Genomic DNA, 23,225 nt, shown 5'->3' with positions numbered 1-23,225 from the left:
CACTTAAGGGTGCTTTCGAACTGCTAGGTGGGCAGGAGCTGGGACCGAACGACGGGAGCTCACCCCGCCGCGGGGATTCAAACCGCCGACCTTTCGATCAGCAAGTCCTAGGCTCTGTGGTTTAACCCACAGCGCCACCCGCGTCCCTTTAAGGAAATTAAGTACATAAGCATAATTCTGCTCGCACACATCTGATGTTATTTGATAACAAGGGCAATATATAAAGCTTGGCAATTATCACAGCACTTTCTATCTTAATTCAAGCTCTGCCTACCTCTCCTATTGCAAAACTCTCAGATATTTGAATTAGAGTAGCTCATTCTCCCCTGGGGTCCCATCACCTCAAAAAGCACACTAGCCTCAATACAAAGCAGCTCCTGCTTCAAAAAAAACCAAAACCAGGTCAAAATGCATAAATGTATAAAGCTAAAAGATTTAATTAGCTGCATTTTAGTTTTGAGCAGTAACAAAGAAAGTATTATGATTGTTACACATGTGAAAAAAATGCTCAGCTATTTTGTGAACTGCCCCCCCCAATTATGCGTGTTTTAAAACTTTTCAAAGATGAACAAAGAGTTCTCCCCTACTTCTAACATGCATGCGATTTCTTTGAGACCTAGATGTGCATTTCTGGTAGCTGCTCATTAGTATAGTTTGTTTATCTAACCAATAAAACGCCCAGGCATATGGATCACAATATATCTGACATCTTTGATACTATGTTCCATGCTTTTATTGTAATTTTTGTATGTTGCCCTGTGAACTTTGGTTGAAGAACCACCTAAATATGTACATATGTTAGTAATTAGTGGTGTAGGTTTTTCCAATTAAAAAATAAAATATTCCAAACAGATTGAGATCTGATTCAGCAAGCTTGGAGTGTTTTAAATTCTTGCTTCACCTATTAATGAATCAAGTACAGTGGTACCTCAGGTTACATACGCTTCAGGTTACAGACTCCACAAAACCAGAAATAGTGCTTCAGGTTAAGAACTTTGCTTCAGGATGAGAACAGAAATCGGGCTCCGTCGGCGCGGTGGCAGCAGGAGGCACCATTAGATAAAGTGGTGCTTCAGGTTAAGAACAGTTTCAGGTTAAGAACGGACCTCCAGAACGAATTAAGTACTTAACCCGAGGTACCACTGTATGTGTGTACATAGGAACATGAGCCTGGTGGGTCAGACTCATGGCCCATCTAGTCCAGCATCACATTCTCAGTGGCCAGCTGGATGCCTAGGGAAACCTGCAGGCAGGAGCCATGCACAAGAGCACTTTCTCCTCGTACGGTTTCCAGCAACTGGTATTCAGAAGCATTGCTGCCTCCAATAGTGGAGGCAAAGCATAGCCATCATGGCTTGAAGCCATCAATGACTATCTCCTCCATGAGTTTGTCTAATGCTCTTTTAAAATGTTCTAGATTGGTAACAATCACCAATGTACATACCGTATTTTTTGCACCATAACACTCACTTTTTTTCCTCCTAAAAAGTAAGGATAAATGTCTGCGCGTGTTATGGAGGGAATGCCTACGGGTGGCATGCCTACGGATTTTCCTCCTCTAAAAACTATGTGCGTGTTATGGTCGGGTGCGTGTTATAGAGCGAAAAATATGGTATATGCAACTCCTCATCTGCATGGGTGGGAGTTGTGTTCCGAGGTACCTACACATGCTGCCGGGATGCGCATAAGCCCACTCTGCCCCATTCCACCTTGTCCCGTTTTGAAAGGCACATTTGTACACTTGCTGCAAGCTACCACTTCTTTACACTGGTCCCTTTCTAATTGTTTTTTTAATGGCCAACACTGACTGTACTGACAAGTGACAATAGTTGCATAAATCAAGCACTGCAAAGACATATAAGTCACTTGGCTCATTTGCCTAACATTACTACCTTCCAGCTATTCTGGATTATTTAGAGATCTTGTGAACATTAGTTTTTACTGCCAGCTAGGTGAAAGGCTACATACAGCAGTTACAAACTTGCATGCTATGGCTTCCTAGAAGCTGATACAGTAATGCAGTGAAGCTACCAGAAAAATTCTCTTCTGCTCTTACCACAGTGTACCTACAAATTACAGTGGTGCCCCGCAAGACGAATGCCTCGCAAGACGGAAAACTCGCTAGACAAAAGAGTTTTGGAGGTGCTTCGCAAAACGAATTTCCTATGGGCTTGCTTTGCAAGACAACAATGTCTTGCGAGTTCCTGCTGGTTTTTTTCCCTCCCCCCCCTTTTCTAAGCTGCTTATCAGTTGATCCGATCAGCAGATAAGCCGCTAAAAGCCGCTAATAGCGCTAATCCGCTAATCCTTCAATGGGCTTGCTTCGCAAGACGAAAAAACCACTAGACGAAGAGAATCACAGAACGGATTCTTTTTGTCTTGCGAGGCACCACTGTAGTTCCTTCTGCTCAAGCATCTTCAAGCGCTTTACACAAGCAGCAACACAGTGGACTTCGAAGAGCTCTCAATTAGCTATGTCTGGTGTTGTTAAATCATTGAGTGGTTAAGTGAAATTCCTGAGGGCAGGCCGACAGCCCTGCTAAAAGCCTTTCTTATGCTTAAGGGCCACAACACCCACAAAAACAGCTGCTAAAGTAACGGGGGGGGGTATTGAAATAACAGGCCTCAATAAGTGAATCCAGTGCATCTGTACATAAGTACCAATTTGAGTCATCTCATGCATGCACTTATTAACCAACCAATCACAAACAAGCAACCGCACCCTAAGCCAACCCCAACTTCTCTCACCACCAAAGGAACACAAGCACTCCCCCTCTTCTTCCTAATATAACCCTAATGCCTCAACAAATGAAACTGACCTATGGAAAATGTAACTTGAAAAAAGAGACATTGCGCATACCTTTGTAAACCAAGAAAACTTTAATAAAATTAGTTTTTTTAAAAAAAAAATACACTGTATGTCTGTATATGGCAGAAAGCAGTGCTTTTTTTCAGCTGGAGCACAGTTGTGGCACCTCTCAGGTGGGTGCCATTGCGATCAGCACTCCCCCCCCCACACACACTTCTTGCCTTTACATACTTCTGAAAACCCCAAAACAAACATTTCAAGTCAAACAGAAGCTAGTCAGTGTGTGCAAGTCTACACTTTCTTTTAGATCTATGACTTCACCTATCTCATAGCCACTCCTAGTCAAGCTACGGAGAAGGGCCAATTTATATTTCCTTTTCTTCAATCTGTCTCCCAGGTAGTGGTGTTGGGCTTTAAGCTTTCCAGCCAGCCATCTACTGTTGCACACATGCACATTTACGCAATGTGCCCTTCTGAGCTGCCCTAGCCATCCGCCTGAATCTAAGAGAACGAAATGATCTATAATGAACTGAAAAAGGTATTTAAATATACCTTCCCTAAGAAGCCAGAGGCCTGTCTTCTGGGCATTGTTGGCCAAATGGTGTTAAAGAAGGACAGAACTTTCTTTATGTATGCAGTAACAGCAGCAAGGATACTCATCGCAAAATATTGGAAGACACAAGATTTGCCCACCCTGGAAGAATGGCAGATGCAACTGATAGACTACATGGAATTGGCAGAATTGACTGGCAGAATCCGAGACCTGGGAGAAGAGATAGTGGAAGAGGACTGGAAGAAATTTAAGGACTATTTACAAAAATATTGTAAATTGTATGAATGTTAGAAGGATGCAGGATATAAAGATAATATGGCATTAGTGATATATTTGAAAGGAGTATGTAAAATTGGTTTATAAGAACAAAGGCGAAATTTGAATAACATTATGTCAAGCTTAAATATTTGATAACAAAGGGAAAAATTGGAGACATAATAACTGAAACGTATAACTTAAAATAAGTTTTGAGAGAAGGTGCAATATTGCTGAATAAAATTTTGTAAATGGGAACACAGAAAAGGGAGATGCGAGGGATTCAAGAAAGAGGGTTATGGAAATAACATCTAAGAAAGTGAACTTTTTTTCTATGCTTTTTTATGTCTTTTTTTCTTTTTCTTTTGATATGTTTAATGTCTGTATTTTTGTATTGTATTGTTTTTTGTGATTTTGTATTTTCTTTGTTTTTTTATTTGTGAAAATTTAATAAAATATTTATTTTAAAAAAAAGAATCTAAGAGAACGAGGAAGGCAGAGGCACATTGATAGGACATCCACCAAAACCAGGGGCAACCCCAAAACTAGCTATGGAGACAGATTGCCACAGTTTTTATGGCCTCTATGGGTGATGAACGCAACTGTTGTCAAACCGGCATCTGTTCAGGGCTGCTTTGAGTTGCCCGGTGACTTAGTGTAACAACTTCATGGTGAGTTCCAGCACCAATTTAATTGGGGGGGGGGGGGAAGCACTGGCAAACAGAAAAATTTCATTGTCTGGATAGGTCACTTCCTGGTCCACAGCATTTTTCAAGCGGGAGAAAGAGCTACTTATAGACAACAGTAAAAAAATTCAAGAGTTTAGTATAGCTGGGACTGGGTGCAAGTGTGTTCACTGCACTCCTCTCCCCCCCCCCAAAAAAAAATAACAGAATTGAGGGAAAACCCTATGGAAGGAGGGAACCCAGAAATTCCCAAAAGACACCTGAGCATCCGTAATGGGCACAAAATACTTTTGGTTGGGGGGATGGAACCAAAAGGATGGAATTAAGTGACTGAAACCCTGAACATGATGCAACACTTCAATGTAAGTTGACACTTCTGATTCCTATATACAGTGTGTGTGGCTTGTACAGCACAGCAAAGCCCTCTGGAAAATGTATCACGCCTCCTATGCACAAGATTGTTGTCAGTGTGGGCCAGGACACCCAGCATCAGGGTTGGGGCCAGCTTTGTCCTCACCGCAACCCATTGCCAAGCATTTTCCTACAGGACTGAATGACAACACATTTGAAAGTTAACAAGACCAGACCACTGAGGCAAGGTCCAAGCTGTCTCCCTACCCTGGAGACGCCACTTCCCTCAGCTGCTAAGAATCCAGACTGCTGCTCTCTGCAGTGCCCCATTCTCAGCTATGTTCGCTGGTCATACTAGAGCAGGCATGTCCAACAGATAGATCGTGATCTACCGGTAGATCACTGGACGTCTGTGGTAGATCACGAAGCTCAACAACTTTGGCTGTCAATAACAATGCATAGATCACAGCCAGTATTTTTATACAGTGAGTAGATCACAGTCTCTTGGGAGTTGGACATGCCTGCACTAGAGAGCAGCAGAAAAGTGGGAACAAGAATATGAAAGGCAACGACAGTGGTACCTCAGTTTACGAACTTAATCTGTTCCGGAAGTCCGTTCTTAAACAGAAACCATTCTTAAACCGAGGTGCACTTTCCCCAACGAGGCCTCCTGCCACCGGTGCCCTTCCACCGTTCGGATTTTGGTCTTAGACCGAAGTAAAGTTCACAAACCGGGACACTACTTCCAGTTTTGCGGAGTTCATAAACCGAATAGTTCTTAAACAGGGCTGTTCTTAAACCAAGGTACCACTGTATATTCACTGCCACCACAGAAAACACCAAAAACAGCAGCAATCACAATCCCCTTTAAACCCACAGGGGCACATCAACCCTTATGACAGCAATACTAAATAGCGAGAACCTTGGTGGCTGAGTTGCCAAGCTCTCAGTCGAAGTCATTAGACACAACACAGTGTGTAAGCTTAGAAGGGCTTCAGTTCACACCCAGGAGCTGTTGCAGAGGCGGTTCTTTAAAAAGTCTGTCAATGGATTCCCTTAGTTGCAACCAAGACTCAAAACCTTCTGCCCTGATGAATAAGCTTGTATTACTCCTGACCAGTTTGGCATACAAGACAAATTGGTGCATTCAGGCCTGTTCTTCAATTACCTTTGTGCTCTCACATAGCACTGACAACTATGCCTCATGTTGGAGGAGACTCAGATGTACCTCCTCTGCTCTACATTTACAGAGGCATGAAAGCTTTGGCAAAAAAGTGGGGTGAAAAAGTGTGGCAAATCCAAGGCCTCTTTATGTACAGGGGGGTTCAGGCTACGTACGGTAATGAGCTCAGGCCTGAGCTCAAAATAAACATATTTCTGTGTAAACAGAGAAGCAACTAAGATCTTGCTTTCTGGTATTTCTAGCACAAAAAAACCCAAATATAGAAAGAACAAATCAAATACAGTGTAAGGCAGTAATCTTTACTGAAAAGCCTCAAACTCATTTTGGAATCAGTTCTGATTATCATACTTTAAAGTGTTTGTGTAGTATTATGTAGAACATGGGGTCAAATCAATAATCTCATGCACAACCCCTTCTTTCAAGGAGCTCTGAGGATCATCACCATTATGACAATTCTGAAGGGTGAAAGGTGGTGGGACATTATCTAGCTCAATACAGTGGTACCTCGGGTTTACAAACTTAATCCGTTCCAGAAGTCCGTTCTTAAACCAAAACCAAGGCGCTCTTCCCCTAATGAGGCCTCCCGCCACCGGTGCCCTTCCACCGTTTGGCTTCCGTTCTTAGACCGGGGTAACGTTCTCAAACCAATACACCGTTTCCAGTTTTGCGGAGTGTGTAAACCAAATCGTTCTTAAACTGGACAGTTCTTAAACAGAGGTACCACTGTATTGTATACACTGACTAGCAGCAGCTCTCCAGGCAAGGGACATTCCCAGCTCTACCTGGAGATGCTCAGGATTCAACATGGAACCTCCTACATGCAAAGCAGATGCTCTACCACTGAGCTAAAGTCCTCCCTCCATAGATGCTCCATAGATCCACAGCTCTCCAAAATCTTGAGTGGGGATTTTCCCATATCCAAACACCACATCAATCAAGACACTACATCAGCCAAGACATACAAAGACAACATACCATGGTTTAGGATCCTGTCTTGTTCCAAATCCATAGTTTCCTAGTTCTAAACCAACATATTTGAGTGAGTAAAAAGCTTGCTCATATATTCACTTATCAATTAGAAATTTCCTAGTTTATCTTGGCTTATGATTGTCTGAATGCAGCTAATGCCAAACATACAAGTGAACAGAAAGCAAAAACTCTATAAACGGTGAAGCTGTCCTGATAAATGGCTCTATGCTCCAACAACCACAGTTTCCCTCAAAATAGTCCTAGCAAACGTTTCCATGCCTGTCAATCATTACCTCCTTCATTAAACTTGGTTTGCACATCCTATTGAGTTCGGCAGGCAGGTACAAAGTGACTGGCTTTTTATGTTCAAATAGGGACTGAAAAGAATAAAGGACCAGCATCAGATAAATATTAATATTATTGTTTATACCCCACCCTTCTGGCTGGGCTTCCCCAGCCACTCTTGGAGGCTTCCAGCAAACTATAAAAAACAATAAAACGTTAGACATTAAAAACTTTCCTGAACTTCAGATGTTGCCTTCAGATGTTTTCTAATGTGTATTTTGCAACAAAGCAGTTTGTTGGCCTGATGTGGGTCCTTTTTTAAAAGGGGTATCAATTCCTAAATAAGATTACAAAGACACTTGGCAAACACCCCCCGCCCCCAATGATCAAGGATTGCTATAGCTGTTATCAATCATTACTCACCTATGAAGCTCCATACTGTCAAGGAGTTCTGGTGGACTACCTCCTGCCACACAACTTTTCCTACCCGATGCATTAAGCATCAGTGACCCTGAAATGCATCTCATCACTTTCAGAAGCACAATTAGCTGGGGCACAACAGGGGGTGTTTTCTGCAGTAGTTGCAGAACTTCTTTCCTAGAGAGGTTTTGATTGGTTTCAGGTGAGCTTCTTAAAGCTTGAATTCTGTTTACATCCTGTTTTTATTGTATGAAAAGTATTTTAACTATCTTGATATGTTTTTACCTTGATATGAACTGCTTTTGTTGTCATGTATTTTATTACGTTTTTGTAATCTGTTTATGTTTCTTCTGTAAAAAGCAGAATGCAATTTCCCTCCAACAAACAAACAAACAAACAAACAAACAAATAAATGCAAACGTCCCAGGTTTTTGTTTGTTTGGTGATTACATTATCACTCATTACTGCTGCTGTGGTCAACTCTGTTTATTTTGTATATATTTAAAGTACAACTGAATGGTCACAGACTGCATTTTTTGCAGTTCATGACATTTCCCCTCCATGTTTACCACTGCCGCCCATATGTATATTTACATTTCAACTGAAGATAAACTTCATGCATATAATGAAATGAAATGAAATCCCATTTACAAAAATGTATGCTTTGGTAAATCCCTAAGTCTTTTAAGATGCCACAAGCTCCTTAATGATTTATTTTAGTAGAAACATGACTACCCTTCTGCAATCTTTTTTTGGTTAAGTTTTCAGTTAAGTATTCTTCTAGAGTTAAGCAGTCCTTTAGATTAGATTAACACAATTGTTTCTGTACAGTGGTACCTCGGGTTAAGAACTTAATTCATTCAAGAGGTCCGTTCTTAACCTGAAATTGTTCTTAACCTGAAGCACCACTTTAGCTAATGGGGTCTCCTGCTGCTGCCGCAGGTTAAGAACAGTTTCGGGTTAACGGACCTCCAAAACGAATTAAGTTCTTAACCAGAAGTACCACTGTACTAAAATAATGAACAGTTGCACTTTCCACACTACTCGGAACGAACTCACTGGCTTCCCATGCCCCTTACTGGGGTATGTGGGGTGGGGGGATTCTACCACCTTGTAGGCAATAGCTCATTTGTACTCCACATGTATCAGTCTCAAGACGTTGCTGTAAAGATACTAATTAGCAACTTGCTGGGGCAGGAAGAGATTCTCAAGGTCACTTCATCATTTCAGAAACAGTTAGAAAGAGCACATTTCCCTGACTTTCCAAAAGAGCAGGGCAAAGATATCAAGCTTAGTTAATGATTGCAAGAAGAGAAACACCAACTCCATCTTTGATTTCAAATATATAGGATAATCACAGAATTGTGGAGTTGGAAGAGACTCAAAGCATCATCTAGCGTAACCCCCTGCAATGCTAGAATCTCAAAATAAAAAAATTCCTTCCTGTAGCACCTTAAAGACCAACTAATTAAGGTGCTACAGGAAGGAATTTTTTTATTTTGACTATGGCAGACCAACACGGCTACCCTTCTGTAACTAGAATCTCAACTAAAGCATCCAAGACAGATGGCCATCCAACCTCTGCTTAATGAATGAAGGAGTGACCACCACGTTCCGAGGGAGTCTGCTCCACTGTCAAACAGCTCAGAAAGTCCTTCCTGATGTTGAGTTGGACACTCCCTTCTAGTAACTTGATTCCATGGGTTTGGGTCCTAACCTCCAGAGCAGGAGAAAACAAGCTTGCTCTATCTTCCATGAGACAGCAGTGGGGGTAGGGTAAGTGAAAACAAGCTACAACAATTATAATGTTGTTCACTGCTCCTGCTCAGGCTGCACAGAAAAAGCATTTTGGTTCCAGAAATTCATTCAGATTGTGCAGATTAAATCTAATTGATAGAATTCTACAGGAGGAGGTATTCGTGTGTGAAAACAGTCAAGGTCCAATGATCCCCAGGCATGCACCTCCAGATGGTGGAGGTATTAGGGGGGCCCAGGCATCTTCACTTGGTCTCAAGTGGCCAATGGTCAGGTGCAAAATGAGCCTGGCTAATTTCGAACACTTGTGCTTTGAATTATAAAATGTTGATAGGTCATACTGGCATCCCTTGCACTTAAAAGATCATACAATTCCACTCCAGCTTCCTTCTGTGTCTAAAAAAAATATATTTTATAGAATATGGTCGACTTTAAAGGGTCTTTCCCACACAGCACTTCTGTTTCTCCAAAGTGACTATCTTCTGTGTGATCAGAAGCAAAACAGCTAGCTCTCCCCTGCTGCCCCATGTCCTGCAATCCATTTGTTTGCAACCACAAGAGAAAAGCAATCCATTTAAATGTGTGAAAGAGCTTCTTCACAGTTTGCTTAGCACATCAAAAGTCTTCATGAGAAGCCTGCAAAAAAGGAAGGCTCTCAGTTGCAAATCATGCAACTGGAAATCTCAATTTGTTCACTAGGTAGCTGGTGCTGAGTCTCAAAAAAACGACTGGCAACCAGTTAATTTCGATCACTGTGCTGCAGGTGTAGTTTTGCACTTTCTCAAGCAAGAAACAAACACGGCACAGGTGTCACGGGTGCCTGCAGCAGCTCCTTTGCCTCCATATCTCTTGGTCCTACACACACCGTAAGACAGCACTCTGGGCCTCCAGCTCAAATTCCCTGCTAAACACCCCTGTTTACATGTACTGTTCATTTTGACTGTGATTCCTGAATTGCAGGGGGGTTGGCCTAGCCCTAGATTATCCATGAGGGTACCTTCCAAGCCTATAATTCTGGAACTGCTGCTGACTGCTAACACCTCCCCCCAAATCACTTCCTCTAGCACAGCACATGGCCACACTCACAAATGCACAATCAAGCCTCTAAACAACTCAGACAAGCAAACAGCCCCAATTCAAAGGACACAATATACCCTCATGAAGGTTATGGATTCAGAGAGAAAGCAAATGCATTTATTCAAATGATATTTGAAAGGATGGGGCAATTCCAGGTAACTGGACTCCTCCTCCCACCCCTGGGCTGGGCTCTTAGAATTTCAAACCAAACACACCTTTAGGTTGGTGTATTAAAAATTCATATAGGCTGCTAAAGAACCAATAGACACCAAGCTTCATGGTATATTGTTCCTACGCACATGAGAGGAAGCAGCAAAGTGGGAGCAATTGGGCAGTGAACACTAGAATGCTGCTTGGTCCTAATAAGCCACTGACCGTCTCTTTTTGTTATTTGTGAACAAGGTCTATGTATTTCAGAATGACCTTAGACCAGACATGTCCAAAGTCCATATTGGAGGCCTAATCTGGCCCACCGGTTGGTTTAATCCGGCCCCTGTGGCAGTTTATTTCCTGGGGTAAAATCCTAAAAAACCCTCAACAACTTCAACCCTTAAAAAGCTCAACAACTTTGGGGTAAAACCATAAAAAACTCAATAACTTCAATCCTAAAAAAAGGTTAATAACTTTGGTCGGCCCTCATGGCCCTTCACTTCATCAAATCTGGTGCTCTTTGAAAGAAGTTTGGGCACCACTGCTAGACCATATGCTCTGCTTGCCAAAGGTAGGCTTGGGAAAGACCCTGTGTCAGAAATCTTGAGAGAGCTGTGGCCAATACTGAGCTAGATGGACCAATCATTTTACTTCATTTAAGACAGCTTCCTATACTCCTATAGTTTGTTGCTGATTGTGATTTGTCAGAGATAAACCATGTTCCTAGTTCAGATATGGCAACAAACCAAGGCTCATGGTTTGTTGTCCCCCACCAGCCTAAGGAGAGAAGTCGAGCAGGAATGATGAAGCAGTATGAACTAACATGCTGCTCAGTCTTGGTAAACCATGGTTTATTGACATTCACATACCCAATGGTAGTATGTACTTATGTCCAACCTCTTCTGCAACTGATTGGCGGGGGGCGTTCAAAAGCAGTTTGTGAAACAGTACGAGGACTTGCTGCATAACCAGGGACAGGGGAAGAGCTATGGTTTGATGGCTAAAGTATATAATTCCAACTACCCTGGCTGACAATTAGTTTCCTGGCCCAATTCGAAGTGCTAGTTTTGACCTATAAAGCCTTAAATGGCTCAGGACTACAATACCTCAAGGACTGCCTCTCCCCACATGAACTGTCATGGAGCCTGTGATCATCATCTGAGGCCCTTCTTCATGTGCCTCCTCCATGAGGGGTCTGGAGGGCAATTTTCCGCAGTGGTGCCTCACTCGTGGACTGCTCTCCCCAGGGAGGCTCACCTGACACCTTTATTACATATATTTAGGTGTCAGGCAAATGCATCCCTCTCGTCCCAGACTTTTGGCTAATTAAAGAATATACGACCTTTTAAACTGAGGGGGTTTGGTATTTTTTGTGTTTGTAACTGTGTTGTGTATTACTGTGCTTTTATATTGTAAACCAGCCTGTGATCCTCGAAGGAAGGGCATTAATAGAAATTTAATACAACAACAACAACAACAGCAACAGTCACACACAAATGCTTGGGTGTTTCTATAGCAGCTCTCAGGGTCCGTCCGCTAATATTAATACACATACCCAAAATGATTAATACTGATACCAGGAAATCCTCTAATCCTCTACAATATTTTCTCCTTTTTGGCTGTGTTCAACCTTTTTGGTTGAACACAGCAGGCATTCCTGTTCTCTGCCAAAAAAGCAGATGTACATACCTATTTCCTTCAGAATTTATCTCCACTGGATAAAAATGGAATATTCATTCACATTTTGAATACTAAAAACAACTTCAAAACAGACAGCAGCAGGACATTTCACTTCAGCAGGATTCTATTGTACAATAAACTAGTATTGTAGCATAAAGAGTAATAAAAGGCATTCAAGAACTTAAGACCAGTCACTATTCTCAAATGCTCTACATATTTAAAAGAAACATGGTATCAGAATAGGGGCATGCCAGAATTATCAGCATCCAGTAAGGTCCCCACACAGAGGTACAAGAACACAAGCCCATTTTAGAAACCCAAATTAGATTCTAAACAGGTGCTTTAATCCTCAGTACATGCAACATTTCCAACTGACTCATAAACAACTCTTTCAATCTGTAGATTTTGCTTTTCCACGTAAAAGCATTATCCTGAGACAGATCACAACCACTGAAAATTCAAATTATTAAAAATAATTTCAGCACACTGAAGAGGTAAGTAGAAGTGAAAGAAAAATAAGCTATTTCTGTTGAAATCTCACTTAATATTAGAATTAATAGCTATACTCACACATATCACATTTCAAAAGGGGTAACCAGTGTTAGAAACTCTGATACGTAAGCTAATAGCCAAATGGCACCTTAAAACTGGCCTATACTCACCACAACAGAATGTGTAGGCACATTTTAATGAAATTTTGTTGTTGTTGTTATTCATTCCTCTTCTATACTGCTTTATATTTTGAAGGGGAAAATATCTCAGTGGTTTACAACACAGTAAAACATCAAATAATGCAATCTAGAATAAAACATAATTTAAAATATTTCAGATCCTTCCATAAGTTACATTTTGCTTTCCCCATATTTATGTACCTACTTAATCTATATATTTGCCCCATAGAAGAAATACTCCAGGAAGCCAGTGTGGTGATGTGGTTAGAGTGTTAGACTAGGACCTGAGAGATCAGGGTTCAAATCCCCACTCAATCATGAAGCTCACTGGGTGACCTTGGAGTCAGTCACAGCCTCTGAACCTACCGCAAAGGGTCACTGTAGGAATTAACTGAGGAGGGGGGGAACCATGTACTCCTTGGAGAAAAAGGTGGGATACAAATGCCATGAATAAGCACTTCTGCTTACCTGCTTAAGAAATCTGGAGGGTCAGCCAAATGGAGATGTCAGTCACCAACCTGGCATCTAAAGATCTCCATGTCCTCACAACTGGACCCACACCAGTCGCAAAATGCGCCCAGGGGATTTCAAACACTGGTGGGTGACAACATCAAAAAGATCCTGCCTTATGCCCTTTCCAAGAATATTCCTATTTATTCCCCCCAAGTCTCTCCCATCTAAGAAGTAGAGTAAGTTCTAGAGGATTGCACTATTGATATCCACCATGTGTAGTAATTTTTCACTCATACAGGAAAGAGAAATGGAGGCACTGTACATTTCAATGCTACATCTCTGTGAGTTTTGTATGTTATGCACCAACTGTACAAGATATGCTGAGTGTATCAGGTTTATATAGTCTGCAAAAAGTTTGTGTGGCAAAATGCAGTCCTGGATAACAGACACTCCTCATGCCCGTGATCTAAAACATGAACTCTCTAAAGTACTTTGAACTCTCTAAAGTACTTGTCAATATCTCGGGAATACTTACAACCAATATTATTCTCCCCCTATTACAGACAGGGTGGAGTGAGAGAAAGAGAAAGAAGTTTGCCAAAGGCCACCAGAAGCAACATTTGAACTGGGGACTTCCTGGTTCACAGTTCAGCCTTCTTGCTAAGTATCTGATGTACTTCTGCAGAACTGAAGGCTCTGGCTTTCATGAATATAGAAACAAGTTTTCAAAGAAATTACCAAATTGCAAGAGGATAGAAAGAGGGGGAAGGGCGTTACTGGTTTGTTGGTTTGATCTACGTTCTTGTTGTTATCATGTATTTTGTGTTTTTATATTGCAAACCACCCTGAGACCTGTGGGTTAAGGGCGATATAGAAATTTAATAAATAAATAAATAAATAACCCACTGATTAGAACTCTCAGCACCTTTACTTGGAAGCAAGTCTGAGCGACTTCTGTTGGTCTTTCTTCTAAGTGATTGTTCTTTTGATATCTGATAGTTGTAGTTGGGTAAATAAAACATGCAAAAAGAAGTGGGGAAGCCAGTACTTTTAAGGGTATTAAACACATCTTGGCAACAACACAAATTCTGTTTATACATTGTTCCATGGACAACACAGCAAGTTGCTTAGCCCGAAGTTCTATTGCTTCCTGCAGGCACACGATTCAATATGACAAATGCACATTACCGTCTATGCACCTTATATTGCATAATTTTAATACTGTAAGAATCATCAATGTTTTGGATCAGTTTGTATAAAAACTCTGCTGCTCTGAACAGATTAGCAATGGTATTGAAAATCATAACAGAAAAATACTTCTTATCGCAGCTGGAGGAGAAATCTAGTCCCACACATTCCTGAATCACCTTTCTCTTCCCTTTCCAAGAGGCCTGTTTTAAAGGGAAAGACCCCCTGGTTTGGGCAATGAGGCTTGGCAGGATCATTTGGGGGGGTGGAGCTGGGGGAGAACCTCAACTCTAAAATGGTCACTCTCTGCACTCAAGGCTGCAGTAACGGGTAAGGCCGGCTGGCAGGGGCCTGGCTCGCAGCAAACCAGGTGCCCTCTGCCCAGGCTGAGTTTCCTGCTTGCGAGTCTTGAAGGGCAGGCACCCCAACACACACGTCTGCTAATCATCTCCCCTCTCACACATACACAAGGGAACGATCAACTCCAAAGGCCTAGACCCTGGAGTGACACTTACGACAGCACCAACGTCCTTTCCAGGCCCGGCCAGCCTTTGCTGCAGCCTCGGCCTTGGGGAGGGGAGGAGAGGCCTTCTACTGTCACAGCTCGCTGGTTGCAGCGCCTGTGTATGCATGCCTTCCCCGGCAATTCTTGCTCCCTCCCTCCCTTTGCCAAAAAATGCTTTCCCGCAAAATCAGGAGGGGTCCTACCAGGGTTGTCCTTCCCTATTCACCACCACAACCCCACAGCAATGCCCAAAGCTTGGCAATGCCTTCTGCCTCCCCATGGCAGTGTGAGCAGAAGATCTATCCCAGCTTGCTTCTCCTCCTTCACCCCCCTCTCCAAAATAGTATTATGCGGCATTTTCTCTCCTCAAGCCTCTGCCCAACATGGAGGCCAAGCTGCCTTTCCTGCCCCTGTCACCCTCCACGAAAGGCATTATGCCACCCCCCTTCCCAGGGCAATGCCAGTTGCTGCGCCTGGTAACTCCCATCACACACACAACATTGGGCCAGCTGAAGTGGGGAGGGGGAGGCCCCCCATTTCCTTTCCTGAGGGGATGCGGGACATGGAATCCCTTTTTCTCCTCCCACCCCTAAAATACAATTTCTTCCAGGTCAAAGTCAGCCATTGAATGATTACGTACCCCCCCTCCCCATTCTTAAGATTCCAGGTAACACCTCCCCCTCAATACAATGCAAGGGAAAGAGATGCCACTCACCAAAACATTCCCATCCCCCCCCACCTCCAAAGCGGGCAACCTCCATTGCCCCCTCCCCTATGACAAGTGCTCCCTTCAAACAATGCCACCCTTCGCATGCCCCCCCAAACCCTGTTATGCAATTATGCAGTTTTTTTATAGAGAACTTGGGAGGAAAAGAGACACTCTTTAGCCATTATTTCTACAACGACCAGCGGTGGGAAGGGGAAATCTTCTCTTTATTTCAAGGCAACGCGGCCCCTTTACATTTCACCTACTCTCCGCAGCCCCGGCCCCTCTCCCCCCAAATCATCAGTCATAACAATTATTTGCCTTGGGTCCTTTTACGGGAAGAAGGCAGGTTAATCGGAATGGTATCAACGCCGCAATCACAACCATCTAGATAGGCCTCTCCGCGGCATACAGACCCACACAAAAGGCGGCAATATTCCTCCTTCAGCCTCCTTACCAAATATTTGCACAGCATTTGCCCCCATGGCTGATACTGGGTCCGCACCACTCCTCTGCCCTCCTCAAGGAGAAACCAGCCAGCAAAGCGCCCGGCAGAGGAATCCCACCGCGTGACCCCTTTCCCTTTCCCCTTTCCTTACTCCCAAGCAAGCCTGCGTCCCGCTTCCCTCCCCAAAGCGAGCGGCCGCAGGATCGCAGCCCTTCCGAGGCTGGCCGGCCGCATCCACCACACGTCCTCCCGGCGCCTCCGAGGAAAGCGCTCCTTATTACGATCGCTGTTAATTAGGGGCTCATGTGCGGGCATTTATGCACGAGGCCCGGCGCCGAATCTACTGGGATGAAACGGGGGTGGGGGAGAGAGAGGCCTAAAGCGGAGGAACCCCCCCACACACACACACACAACCAAAAATAAATATTACCCGGGACCGGGTTGGTCCCGTCAGGCGCCTTGCCACCCGAGGCCTTCCACCCGCCTACCCGCCGCGACCGGGCCTGGCCACCCTATTCCCCACCCTGCAGCGCCCAGGTAGCCGCGGAGGGCAGCGCGGAAGAGCCCGGCAGGGAAGCAGGCGAGGCCCGCCCGTCAAACCCGCTAGGCCTGGCGCAGGGGGAGACGACCCCTGCCCCGGTCCCTCTCGCCCCTCGACTCACCTGCCCAGATTCTGCCTGCCTCCGACGCTTCCTCCAGCCGGGATCCCGCTGGGGCCGGGGCCTGCTCCGCCGCTGCTATTCCCACCTCCGCTACCGAGGGGCTTGCGGCTGCTGCTGCTGCCGGCCGACTGGGCCGGCCCCTGGGGCGGTGGCGGCAGCGGCGGCGGCGCCGCCGGCTGGCTCGCCGTCGCGGTCGTCGTGGTGGCCGTCGTCTGCTGCTGAGGCGGCTGCGGGGACGGCGGCTGCAGAGGCGGCGGCGGTGGCGGCGCTCCCACGGCTGCTGCTGTTACGGCGGCGGCGGCGGCGGGCGAAGGCTGAGGCGATGGCTTGAGGGACATGGCTGAGCCGAGGGAGGCAGGCGAAAGGAGGGAGAGGGGGAGGGACGGGCGGAGCGCGCGCACGCTCGTCCGTGCTCGCTGCGGAGGCTCCTTCCGCCCCTCACGACGGCGGCGGCTGAGGCCGCCTCCTCAGGAGGTGGGGAGCGAGGAGGAGGAGGAGGAGACAAGCCGGCCGGCCCACCGACCCCGCGCTCGGCTGAGGGTGAAGGCCGCCCGCCCGCCCGTGAGGAAAGCGGCAGCACCGCGGAGGCGGCAGGGCGGGGCCCAGCTCGGCGGTACGTAGTGGGGGGGGGGAGAAGCGGAGGCCTTGGCCGGAGGACGACGAGCAGCCGCAGCAGCGACGGAGGGGCTCGTCTCTCCTCAGGCAAGCGGGCGTCTTTCGCGGAGGGAAAGGCCCTGAGGGGGGGGGGGAAGCTCTGGATTAGCCCCCGGGATCTTTCCGCCCCCAAAGGGAAGGGGGTCGTTCGAGGGGGGCCCTGACCACGCGCAGAGTGGCGTTTTCTCCTCTCGATTGTCGGAAGGGGAGGAGACGCGCTTAAGAGCCGCTCGTGGCCCCTCTTCCACGCGCGCCCACGCAACCTCTGCAGCCGTGCTTTTTATTTTTTAAAATTATTTTTATTACTTTCCCATTTAAACATATATAATCACATCATTATTATCCACTTTGCTTCTTTGGCTCTTTAGAGCCTATCGACTTCCTTCCCTCCCACCTCTTGGCTTTCAAAACTAACCTTTAATTTAAGGCATTGTATATATTTTCTAGTTCTTCGATAACTCTTTACTAAATATCTCAAAATTTAAATATAGAAAAGTAAAAAAAAAAATCCTTACAAGTCTTCAGATAACCTTAGTAGTGTTGTTAATTGCTTACAATGAACTTTCAGATAATGAATAAATTTACTCCAGTCTTTTTGAAATATTTGATCGTGCTGGTTTCGGATTTTTCCCGTCAGCTTCGCCAGTTCCGCAAAGTCCATCGTTTTCATTTGCCACTCTTGCAGCCAGGCTTTTTAAGCAGCCCTTCTAATATTTAACTGCATGTCGCTTACTGTACTCTGTGTGTGAGTGCACATAAACATAAATTTACAGACACACAAATATTTATGTACCATTGCATTTGGAATTCTTCCCCTCCCATTTTACCATTGCAACAGCGTTGCTGGACTCCAGCTCCCTTCAGCCCTAACTATTGGTCATGCTGGCAGGGGATGATAAGAACAGTTGTTGTTGTTGTTGTTTTAATTATTTTCTCATTTTATTTGCCGAAATCCATATGCTGCTTGATGGCAATAAAACCTCTCAACAGTGAAATTTTCAGTTTTTGTTACAGCCTGGAAAGTTCTTTTTTAAAAGGAGCATTTCGTCACCCACGAAATCCATCTTTCCACTATAGGAAATATGTAGATGAATGACAGCAGTCTCTGTGCTTTCAACATTAATTAATAATTTTCTGCAGATATTGTTGTTGTTTTTATAAAAAAAATGTTAGAAAATACATCTCTGTCTGTTGAAATCTGATCTCACACCCATCAAATATATTTTCAGGTTGGTGATGGAGCCAGTGGCTGCCTTGCGTGGCTGAAGGGAAAGAGGAGGAGAAACTGATTGGTACAAATAGTTTATAAGCCAAGAGGAGTCTGGGGAGAAAACATGTCAAAGCAGCAGAACAATATGTGAATTGCCTCCCCAAATCTGTGCCAGAATGGAAGAAATGCCATATCGAGGCATATGGTCCTCCTTCCTTCCCCATTTTATTCTTGTGAAGTAGGTTAGGCAGACAGTTGGTGACTGGTCCTAGATCACCTATTGAGCTTCACTTGGGGTAGGCAACCTAAGGCCCAGGGGCCAGATGCGGCCCAATCGCCTTTTCAATCCAGCCCACGGACGGTCCGGGAATCAGCGTGTTTTTACATGAGTAGAATGTGTCCTTTTATTTAAAATGCATCTCTGGGTTATTTGTGGGGCCTGCCTGGTGTTTTTACATGAGTAGAATGTGTGCTTTTATTTAAAATGCATCTCTGGGTTATTTATGGGGCTTGGGATTCATTCATTCCCCCCCCAATAAAATATAGTCCAGCCCCCCACATGGTCTGGTGGACCAACCCACAGCTGAAAAAGGTTGCTGACCCCTGAGTTCCACAGCTGAATGAGGATTTGAACTTGGGTCTCCCCAGTCCTTGTCATAACACTCTGATCACTACACCACCTTCATGTTAACTTTGCAAATGTAGATTTAAAAGGTAGTATAGGAAAAAGCAGTGCAGGAGCTGTAGAACCATCAGCCGCCTCCAAGAGAACCAGTGTAGTGCAGTGTTAGACTAGGACCTGGCAGATTCAACCGTGAAGGTCCTTTAGATGACATTGGAGCAGTCTCTGCCTAGCCTGCTTCACATGGCTGTTGTGGTTTAGCCATGTACACCACCTTGAGCTCCTTGGAAGAACAGTGAGATATAAATGCAAGAGTAAATAAGTAAATGTTCTGCACCAAGTTCCCAGGAGTCTCCCAGCGCTAGTTCAGCCCACTGGTTAAGCCTACTACCAAGCCTTAATGCAGAGCTTCCCAAACTGTATGTCGTGACACATTAGTGTGTCGGCTGCAGTGTGTAGGTGTGTTGCATGAATGCTCTCCAAGCTGCTTCCAGGGCTGGAAAGGGGTTAGTTTAACCTCCGGCTTGCTAGCAAAACTGAATTACTGTGTCATGATGCATGTCTAAAAAGTGTGTCACCAACATGAAAAGTTTGGAAAGCTCTGCCTTAATGTATTAAAATGCAATGCTGATCCCAACCTACAGATTAAGTCCCAGAGAAAGTGGTGTTGCCTCTTCTGGTGGCAATGAAAAGCCTTTCAGCTGAGAGCTTCGACATCACAAACTGGGATGTAGAAGAAATGGATGCCAGTGTACTACAGAGGATTGTTTGTTCAACAGACTGAAATTGAGGTGCGCAGCAGCTTGGGCAACTGTGTGGATTGGTGTCAGAACCCACACAATCATGACCATGACAGTGACTACTAGATATATATGTGAATTGAAGGTGTCAAAATGTATTCAATATAATATTTGAGGATCATATTTTATCTGCTATTTTCCTTCTTTTTTGCAGATTAAATATGCAGTATTCAAACCATAAATGTATCAGAACTTGTAATGTTACACTGATGCTATAAAATACATGGGTTTTTATTCATAAACAAGGCCAGTAGGGTGATAAATTAGGGAAAAAATGGGAATCTGGGTAAAACAGCATAGGTAATAAGTACAGTGATTGCAAATGAAATGTCAATTTTCCTTTGTTCAATCCGACATCCTAGATGATAGTGTCTTCTCTTCTTCTCCACCCCCTATGTCTCAACTGTTTAAAAAGCAAAGACATGTTTATGTCAGGTTCTGCGTTAAAATTTCATTTGTGTTTTAAAAACCAGAATAACTAGAGAATCTCATCTGGAAGAAATGCTACTCCTTGCTAACTCTTCAATGTTCATCTTAGACACTCACCAACACAACTAGAACATTCTAACTTGCAGCCTTTCTCAACCTTGGGTCCCCAGATGTTGTTGAACTACTACTCCCATCATCCCTAGCTAGCAAGGCCAGAGCTCAGGGATGATGGGAGTTGTAGTCCAACAACATCTGGGGACCCAAGGTTGAGAAAGGCTGTGCTAAGGAAACTCCAGCCTGTGGAATCCACACACAATGGCAGGCATTTCTCCCTAGATTAATGGAATAATTATTCTTTCTTGACCATTGCGAGTGTAGATCAGAAATTCTCATTAGAGCTCTCCGCCTGAAACTGACAAATTACAGCACTGGAGGGGAAGAGCTTCACTTGTTGGATTTCTGCCTGTCACTGCAGCTGTGAAAGGCACAGGTGGCCAGCCTCCCACAAATACCAAATAAACGTATTCATTTCAACCCAAAGCAACATCAGAGGTTTTTAAACTGAAGTTGGATGGCCATCTGCCAGGGATGCATAAGTTGTGATTTCTGCGTTGCAGGAGGCTAAAGTAAATGGTCCTTGTTCCTTCCAACTCTACAATTCTACGATTCTATTGTAAATCCTCACCTAAAGGAACTCTTGCCATTTTGTATGGGATGAGCAAAAGAACTGAGGGATAATTCCTTGAGGGTTGTTACATATGAGACAATTACAGCAGAGTCTTCACCCTTTTTAATATTAAAAGGAAAAACAATTGATGTGGCAACTGAACCACCACTCTGTACCTCACAGGAAATGGTTTGGGAATCACAGCCTTGCCTACTTCCCTCTTCAGTTATTAAAACAAAACCAACCAACACCCCCCCCCCAGTGCAAGCCAGAGTTATATACTTCTTTCCCCACAGCCAAGTACCATGTAGGCCCCAGGACATAGTCTAAAAACAGATGAAGCTAAGCAGCGTTGGTTATGGTCCATACACGACCAGGAAAGACACCACCTTTATTTCAGTCGTGGAAGAAAAGTGGGGTAAAAGTGTATAATAACAGCTGCAATCCTATGCACATTTACCTGGGACTTGCTTCCCAGCCAACATGCATTAGAGCAGGCATAGGCAAACTCCCGCCCTCCAGATGTTTGGGACTACAATTCCCACCATCCCTAGCTAACAGGACCAGTGGTCAGGGAATACCAGTTGCTGGGGAACATGCATATATTATATACGTAATTTGACTTGCATGCCCTCTTTCCATAGTTAGAACCATGCTCAAGGAGACTTACAACGGGGGGGGGGGAATACATAATTACAAACACAGCAAAAGTAGTCACAAGCAAGAAATAAAACATTAAAAAGCACACAATCAAATTAAACAAATTCCACATAAATCATAATAAAATTTGAAATAAAGATGTGAAGTATTAATATTGAAAACAGCAGCGACATCCTCTGAACAGTATCCCAACCCAAGCATCTGTTCCGCAGCGGCAGCTTTTGTGTCAGGGTCCTGCCCTCCCTGACCAGGTGGGAAAAGGCCTGAAAGCCAAGGAACAGGTCTTCTAGGACTGTCCCAAGATAGATCGTGCTATGGCGCCCTTCATGGGATAGAATTCCTGGCTAGATGGGTCCCCTTTGGTCTGATTCAGCACATCTCTCCATTATGTTCTTGTTTTTAATTAGTGGTGGTGTGGAAAGCCCCCTCTAAAGCCCTATTACCTGCTTACCTGCTTGCTTTTTAAAGCTCTCACACCTTTTAGGATTTGTACCGAACGTGCGACTATTTAAAGCAAGGTCATTCCGTGCACGTTCATGAAAGAGAACACAATGCAGCGTTTACACACAAGCAAGGTGGAGGATGTGTAGTCATGGTTACTCAAAAATTCTTAGAGATTCATCCATTAAAAGAAAGGTTTCCTGGAAAATAATAGCCATATATCTATTTCCAGCACCATTCTGCAAAAGTGGGTACTCATGGCTTAGAAGAATGAGAAGCATGGATTCCAGTGCAACTAACATTACAACGTTGCACAAATTTTTCCATTTGCATTTCCTGTGCAGTTAGGGTGCTTTTTACTGGTTTTGTTCTCCCTCCTCATCCTGAAGAACGATGAGTTGACACAGTGTTGGATCACCCAGTAGGCATGCTTAAGGCACCAGCAAAGCAGGGGTACCCAGAAAAAAATAGATTTTTTAAAAAGAAATTTTGACATTTGATTTTTTTTTAATCAATCTTCATGAGAAAAAACTTCCTTATTTACTTCACACCCTTTCCCCATTTTTCTGTTCTCTATTTATTGCTGTGCCTTTCCCCACCTAAACCAGGGAGGCATCCTGCTAATGTAGATTGAAATAATGGGAGGGAATCAGATCCTGTCATGTGCTGCACATGACATACATGCTTGTATATTTTAGCATGCATGAAAGCTTTGTGTCATTTTGGAAAAAATAATAATTGCAAGTTTAGCATTGTTTTTATTTTGAATTGTGGATGGGCACCATAGTATTCAATGTTTGTGGCCTCTAAAGATCTCAAACTAGCCCTGACTTGACATGTTGGCTGCATAACCAAAGAAGATGCCTACTGAAATGATCCCAAAAAGAAATAACATTTTCTCTTCATTTGGGGAGTGTTCATGCGCAGAGTGAAACC

The 23,225-nt window shown here is 44.2% G+C and overlaps 1 protein-coding gene and 1 long non-coding RNA gene across 9 annotated transcripts in view; one reads left to right on the top strand and one right to left on the bottom strand.

The window, feature by feature from the left end:
- ATXN2 (ataxin 2) overlaps positions 1-16,964 on the bottom strand; it is a 64,164-nt gene extending 47,200 nt beyond the window's left edge. For all 8 annotated transcript variants that reach the window (XM_081202944.1, XM_081202948.1, XM_081202945.1 and 5 more), the window contains exon 1: positions 16,807-16,964. The gene's annotated coding sequence lies outside the window, so the exon portion shown is untranslated. The remainder of the gene's footprint in view (positions 1-16,806) is intronic.
- A 186-nt stretch (positions 16,965-17,150) lies between these two features.
- LOC308592076 lies at positions 17,151-22,666 on the top strand. The gene is made up of 2 exons (XR_014010350.1): positions 17,151-17,419; positions 18,690-22,666. It is a non-coding gene; the product is annotated as an uncharacterized lncRNA (long non-coding RNA).
- The last annotated feature ends 559 nt before the right edge of the window (positions 22,667-23,225 follow it).

This window comes from Podarcis bocagei (assembly GCF_964188305.1).
Source record: "Podarcis bocagei genome assembly, chromosome: 7".
Classification (NCBI taxonomy): Eukaryota; Metazoa; Chordata; class Lepidosauria; order Squamata; family Lacertidae; genus Podarcis; species Podarcis bocagei.
The sequence above is the reverse complement of the archived record's forward strand: the minus strand, read 5'-3'. Positions and strand labels throughout refer to the sequence as shown.